This window comes from Spinacia oleracea, chromosome 4, assembly GCF_020520425.1.
Source record: "Spinacia oleracea cultivar Varoflay chromosome 4, BTI_SOV_V1, whole genome shotgun sequence".
Taxonomy (NCBI): Eukaryota; Viridiplantae; Streptophyta; class Magnoliopsida; order Caryophyllales; family Amaranthaceae; genus Spinacia; species Spinacia oleracea.
The window spans coordinates 45,507,017-45,514,404 of record NC_079490.1 but is presented as its reverse complement, the minus strand read 5'-3'; the positions used below and the strand labels follow the sequence as shown (position 1 = coordinate 45,514,404).

The 7,388-nt window shown below is 31.1% G+C and overlaps 1 pseudogene; it reads right to left on the bottom strand.

Moving 5' to 3' along the window:
- Nucleotides 1-1,359: 1,359 nt before the first annotated feature.
- LOC130471504 (defensin-like protein 1) lies at nt 1,360-2,117 on the bottom strand (annotated as a pseudogene).
- Between the last annotated feature and the right edge of the window lie 5,271 nt (nt 2,118-7,388).

The window sequence follows — 7,388 nt, the reverse complement described above, 5'->3', positions numbered from 1 at the left end:
ATTATTGTCGTAGTTTTAATATCAAAACCAACCAAATTCTTGCTCGCAATAGTCTAGACTTTAGATTTAGTAATAGAAAGAACACATGTTTCCCTGTGGATTCGATCCCTACTTCCTTTACTATCTTGTTAGTGGACTTAGGTTATTTTTTATTAGGCGATACGACTTTAACCTGTCAAAAATGAGCCTATGTAAAAAAAAAATATTAAAAAAAAATATTGGAGATGCCAAACCAAGTCATCCCTGAACAAGTGTTTCTTGTTTGGATTTCAACATTTCACCTTCAATTTCTAGTATTGCAATTTCGGTTATTTAATATTTACATTACTTATTAATTGCTTGATTGCACCCTTCAATTTTGCACCTTTATTATTCATTCAATTTGGTTACACCTAGTCCATTCTAGGTGGTGTATAACTTTACTTATTGTGCCCTTAATTTATTTCTATTTTGATGCTTTGCTTTATTTGTTATTGCTTTCATCACCCAACATGCTAAATCAACAATATACAAAGTTCCAATCCCACTTAACAAAGATAAATCTTGGACAACCGGACTAGGTTCCTTTAATTTAACTTAAAGCAAAGTGATCATGTACAATATAGCAAACTTGATGTTCTAAAATGCATGTCAAACCCATCTAAACATAGTATCATGATTAAGATTTTCTTGCACGAAAACGATCTTTGTCTTGATTAACCGAACATGATAATCTTTCTAAATTAAATAAGTGTGTCAGCTCGTTCCCTTACCCAAATCTCTAAGCTGTTTCAAGTCCTATACCTTATCCCAAGTCATGATCTTACCAAATCGGGCCCTTAAATTTTTTTCGTGGCGACTCTGTCGGAACTCAATATTTTAAGCCGTAAGGGCGATTTTTAACGCATTTTGCATGATTGAGTTTCGATTTCAAATGTTCAAACTGATTAATGTGATTAGTACTAATATTGCCATCTTTGATTTCATTCTAGGAGGGCGAAAAATATTGCCCTCTTTGATTTCATTCTAGGAGGGCGAGAAATATTGCCCTCCTTGATTTAATTCTAGGAGGGCGAAAAATATTTCCCTCTTTGATTCCATTTAAAGAGGGCGAAAATTTTTGTTTGCCCTAAGCCTTACAGGGCGATGGGATGGCGATTTTAAAATTGACCTGATAGCCTATAGGGCGAGTTTTACATCAAAGAGGGTGATTTTTTTTGCCTCTTTGATCTTATATGTGTAGGCGTGCAAACTTAGGGTTGGCTCCCCTTGGGGGTGAAATTGTCAAAAATCAAGGCAAAACTAATGATCTTGCTTTTCAATAGAAACCTTACATTACAAAATCCAAACATACAAATGGACAAGTTTGATAAAAAGCAGCACCGTACATATAGTTTGTCTAAAAATTAAGCTTATGTTAAAAAAAATATATATAAAAGAAGGAATGAAATTTGAGAATTCTACATAATCTCTTCAATATTGTTGTTTGACACAAGCATTAAACGGTCTGTTTATCTAGAGGTGATTTCGATCTCGTTCAAATCGATTGCAGACGAAGTTGAAAACATTGTTGCAATATCGCCATAATTTTCATCAACAGACCAACCATGAAGTAACTAGAGATTTGTAAATCAAATAGCGCGCATGACTAATTAGCAATATAATGCTCCCTAGCAAAGCTTAGTACAGTAGCAGCTGCGGCGGTGGAAGTAACCGTGGCACTGGCAACCGGAGAAACTTCGTTGCGGCAAACATACGCACAGTTACGGTCACGTTTGCAGGCTCCCTTGAAGTAGTGGCTTCTTGATTGGCATATCCTGCCTTCTGCTGCTTCACTTCCCCCTGCATTTTGTAGTTAATTTTATTAACTTCAATAATATATTTTACTAAATTTTGAAACTAGGAATGTTGAACTTACTATAAGGTAGAGTATTACAACGTGACACAATCATGACACGGTGACACCGAAAAAAAATAGGTTAGTGTTATGATCCTCAAGTCTTGTATGAGATCGACCACACCATCAAGTTGATGGGTGACGTGTTCACACTATATGGACTGACCTTTGTTATTAAAACAACCTGAAAGGTGACCAAGAGTACCAAACCATCACCCATCCCTTCTATATCACCATGCATATTCTCCTGAAAAGGACATTTGAAATTCTACTCTTATATACTCTGTATTATTAAACCGACTCCTTTCGGATCTAGCTTCAAATGTTTTATTGAAACACATAATAATCCTAGAACATTTTCAATTACGTTGGATTAATTTCTAGCTAATATGTCACTGGACTCAACAAGGTAAACTAATTAAGCAATAAAGAGATAATGAATAGAAAATTAGAAACAATATGTTTACTATACTTCTATACTTGTTAAAAAAAAGTAGACATATTACTTTTTTTATACGGAGTAGTTTTATGGGAGTTACCTTTTTAGTTTAGGTATGTTACTTCTATAGTTTAGACATTTTACTTTTTTTTATAATTTTAGAGGAGGTACAATTTTAGTTTAGGTATGTTACTTCTATAGTTTAGACATGTTACTTTTTTTTTTTTTATTTATAATTTTAGAGGAGGTACTTTTTTTGTTTAGGTATGTTACTTCTATAGTTTAGACATGTTACTTTTTTTTATAATTTTAGAGAGGTACTTTTTTTGTTTTGGTATGTTACTTCTATAGTTTAGACGTGTCACTTTTTTATACAAGAGTAGTTTTAGGGGAGGTACCTTTTAAGTTTAGGTATTTACTTCTATAGTTTAGACATGTTACTTTTTTATAATTTTAGAGGAGTTACTTTTTTAATTTAGGTATGTTACTTCTATAGTTTAGACATGTTATTTTTTATACAAAGTAGTTTTAGGGGAGGTACCTTTTAAATTTAGGTATGTTACTTCAATTCTATAGTTTAGACATAATACTTTTTTTATAATTTTAGAAGAGGTACTTTTTAGTTTAGGTATGTTAATTCTATAGTTTAGACATATACTTTTTTAGTTTAGGTATGTTACTTCAGTAGTTTAGACATGTTACTTTTTTTTTATAATTTTAGAAGAGGTACGTTTTAGTTTAGGTATGTTAATTCAATAGTTTAGACATGGTACTTTTTTGTTTAGGTATGTTACTTTATAGTTTAGACATGTTACTTTTTTATACGGAGTAGTTTTAGATGGAGGATATAATTTTTTAATTTAGGTATGTTACTTCTATAATTTAGATTTGTTACTTTTTTTATAGTAATATTAGTAGTAATTACTTTAATAGCTTTAGAAAAATTAGTAGAGTTAATAAGTGATTACTTCTTTTTATAATTCAGTTACTTCTTTTTATAATCCGCCCATCAGACTTTCCATCCCAAAAAATTAAAAACAGAATAAGATCGTCGTCATTCAGATGATCAAATGTTTGAATTATTGCGTCAACACATCAACACGAATAATATGGAGTTTAAAGATGTGAGTGATGCCAAGTTACTCCTGGAGAAGAAGGTTACACCTACTGATCTGAAATTAGCAAATTTTCAATGTGAATGTGTCACACCATCAGTTGATGGTGTGACGGTCACACAAGAGACGGGCTGATTAATGATTTAAGACCAGCTTAATTAAAGGACTCGATATGACCACGGTACCACACTCATTAAATAAACATAAACATGTATATCGAGTTAGGGTTGAGAATCTTTTGAGATTATTTTACGTATATACTATTTCCGTTTCATAATGAAATCTATAATTACTATTTGCATATATTAATACTTTATCCGTTTCAAAAAAATTGTAATATTTTGAGTTTTGTCACTATTCATACACCACTTTAACCATATATTTTACTAATTTATTCAAAGCAAATGTTATCAAGTAAAATGTCATTGAAATGATTTCATTATATATTTTCATAATATTTAAATTTTAAGATTTTAGAAAAAGATAATTAGAAAATTATAGAGAGAGTTGAATCTTGGCAAACGTGCTAGTTAAAGTGTGAATTTTTTTTGAAACAGAGGAATTATAAAATAAGTTTAATGTGTAAATGGTGGATGATATAATAAGATATACTTCCTCCATATCTATTCTAATATTTTAAAACACAATGTTTGCATGTAATGATGCCACGTGTCATCTCTTTTATATATTTTTTTTATTGTTATATCATCATTTATAGTCATCCTTTCCAATTCTCCTCCTTAATTACTTAGATATTCATTTTATTTTAAAAATACTTTTATTTATTTCACATGCTAAATTTAATTTCATTACACTCCAAATGTTTCACATTTTATTTTTTCAAAATTTGTGTATCCTACTTTATATGACATAAATGATGTACCCGAATTTTTAAATTAAGAAACTCGTGCATCGCACGGGGTAAAAACTAATTTTTTTAATTGCACCATATGAGATTTCACATTTGCCAATTAATGCACTATTTTAACCACTAATATCTCTCATTATACATTTTAAAAATTATAAAAATTTGATAATTTGAAAGTATATTTCTAGACGAATCTAACAAGATCCCACATTGAGATATTATTCCTTATATATAACACAAAAAATAACTAAACAAGAATATGAGAATAGTGCTAAAACCTAGATGGTGGAATTATTGAAAAATTGAGGAAGTAGATAAAAGAAAATAGATGTGTAGAAAGTGGGTGGGTATAAGAAAAAAAATTAAGAGAAAATGAATACAAAATTGTAACTGTGTAAGTAAAGAAGGGTAGGATAATAAATCTGAATGTTTAAAAATATTGTAAAACATAATGTAAAAATATTATGAACAAAACTAAAACAAAAATAGAAATCATTTTAAAACGGAGGTAATATTGCAAAGGACTGCGTAGAAATATACCATTCCTAAAATTCATTCATGAATAAAGTTCACATTGTTATGACATACTTCAACTCAACACTTGATGAAATGAAAAGATTGATCAACTCAATCAAATGCGGTCGGGGCCTTAGTATGAGAAGGGGTCATAGAATTCTACAATTCCTAACACTTCCCTTAATTGGATTTAGCAATCACGTTACTAATTGAAATATACAACCAATATGATTATTAATTTCATACGTTACTATTTTAAAACATACAACCAATATAAATATGACAAATAATTTATGGTGAAGGTAATTGGATTAAGCAATCACATTACTAATTCAAATATACAACCAATATGTATTAATTTCATACGTTACTATTTAAAACATACAACCAATATAAATATGACAAATAATTTATGGTGAAGGTAATTGGATTAAGCAGTCACGTTACTAATTCAAATATACAACCAATATGATTATTAATTTCATACGTTACTATTTTAAAACATAAACAATATAAATATGACAAATAATTTATACAAACTTTTGTAAAAGACGGTCTTACAGAAAAGACCGCCTTGATGGCAACCATTATGCCACGTAATTGCTGGCATCAGCATGACCCAACAATTTTTTCAGTGAAAATATATATCAAATTTTCTTTTAATTTTCATTTCAAAACCCTAATGCATTTCTCTCTCCTCAACCACTCTGCCCCTCTTCTCTTCTCCTTCAAATCGCCGCCCCCTCTCATCGAAATTGTTGTCTGAGATGACGAAGCAGGCGAGAGAGATCACGAAGACGACGACGGAGGTAACTCTTCCATCCCTCTCTCCTCCATTTTTCTTCAATGGGTTAAGGTTTTTGATGTTTCAATTTTCGTTGATCGAAGGTGTGGGAGGGAGCCAGGCGGCTATGGTTGTGGCTTCCTAAGAAGTTGAGATCGTCTCTACGAGCAACAGAAGCAGCGACAACGGCGGTGGCGCTGAGAGGAGGAAAAGAGGAGAGAGAAAGAGTGGATTACGAGGTTGAGTCTCAAACCTAATTTAATGGCTGTTACACCGATTCTGTCTGCGATCTCTATTCCGGCGATCTCTCTCGGTTGACGTTATCATCGGCTATAGCTTCTGGCTGCTGCGGTGGATTGATTGGTGCCTTGCACTCGATTTTTGATCTCGCAATTGGTGGTGGCGAAGGTGAGATTTGGTTTGGTTTGGAGCCGGTTGTGGTCTCGGCGTTACGCTGGTACTTCTTTCATCACTCCTTTATTTTAGCTTCTTAATTAGTTAGGTTTCGATTTTCGATTCATGTGATTTGTATTTCGATCGACTTTCTATTCAATTCACCCCGATCTATTGAATGTTGATGCTAGCTTGGCCCGATATGTTCACCCTGATATAGTGATGATTTTGATTAGGTTTTGTTGCAATTAAATTGAATTCGATTAGTTTTTGTTGTATAGGTCTGTGGTACTATAGATCTCCACTTCGGTTGACAATCCGACCTCTTGTACAAGGAGGAGGAGGATTTGCGGGTGGTGGCGGTCGGTGACAGACTGAGGGTTCGTAGCTGGAAGCACTATGACAGTTGTTGGTCGAATATACTGGTGTTTTAGGTTTTAGTTTCGTTTATTTTTAGTTAAGAATTGTAATATTTTAGTTACTCTTTTTTGTATTTAGTAAAGAATAATTATGTTTTAGTTTTAGTTATAATTCTGAAATAATGGTCTTCTCAGTGGAATGGTGGACTGATTTCTATGTTTTAGTTATGAATTTTTAAGTTTTAGTCACGATTTTTTTGTTTTAGTTAAGGTTTTTGAGTTTTAGTTACGTATTTGAGTTTTCGTTCAGAGTTTTAGTTATGACTTTTCGAGTTTTAGTTATGATTTTACCAGTTTAAGTTACGATTTTCTTGGTTTTAGTTAAGATTTTTTGAGTTTTAGTTATGTATTTTGTTTCAGATAATGCATTTTAGAGTTTTATTAGGATACAATATTTAAGCATTGAAAATAATTAGTTAAGCAATTGAATCAATTAGTTAAAATGAAACTAATAAGTAAGCTTCAGAACCAATTAGTTAAGCAATGTAATAAATTAGTTAAGTGATGTAACATATTAGTTAAAGCATGCAACCAATTAGTGAAGCACTGAAACAATTAGTGAAGCATTGGAAGCAATTAGTTATGCGTGGATCTATTAAGTTAACCACTGAAAAAAATAGTTAAGTTTGAGATTCATTAGTTAAGCAACGAAATTAATTAGTTATCCACACAAAATCAATTAGTTAAGCAATGAACCAATTAGCTTAGTTAAGCGAATGAAATCAATTAGTTAAGCATTGCAACTAAAGTTAAGATTTATGAGTTTTAGTAATAATAAGTTTGTTTTAAATTAATAACTATTCGACTCAAAGTTTAACTATTTTTTTACCTTAACTATTTTTGTTATTCAATTTGTTTTGATTTATTACTTTAGTTATGTTTTACACTAGTTTAGTTAGTACCAAAAAAATTTGAAAATTTTAATTTCGAAAACAAAAATTTGAATCAAAAAAAAAATAATTAAGCTTGAAGTCCAAT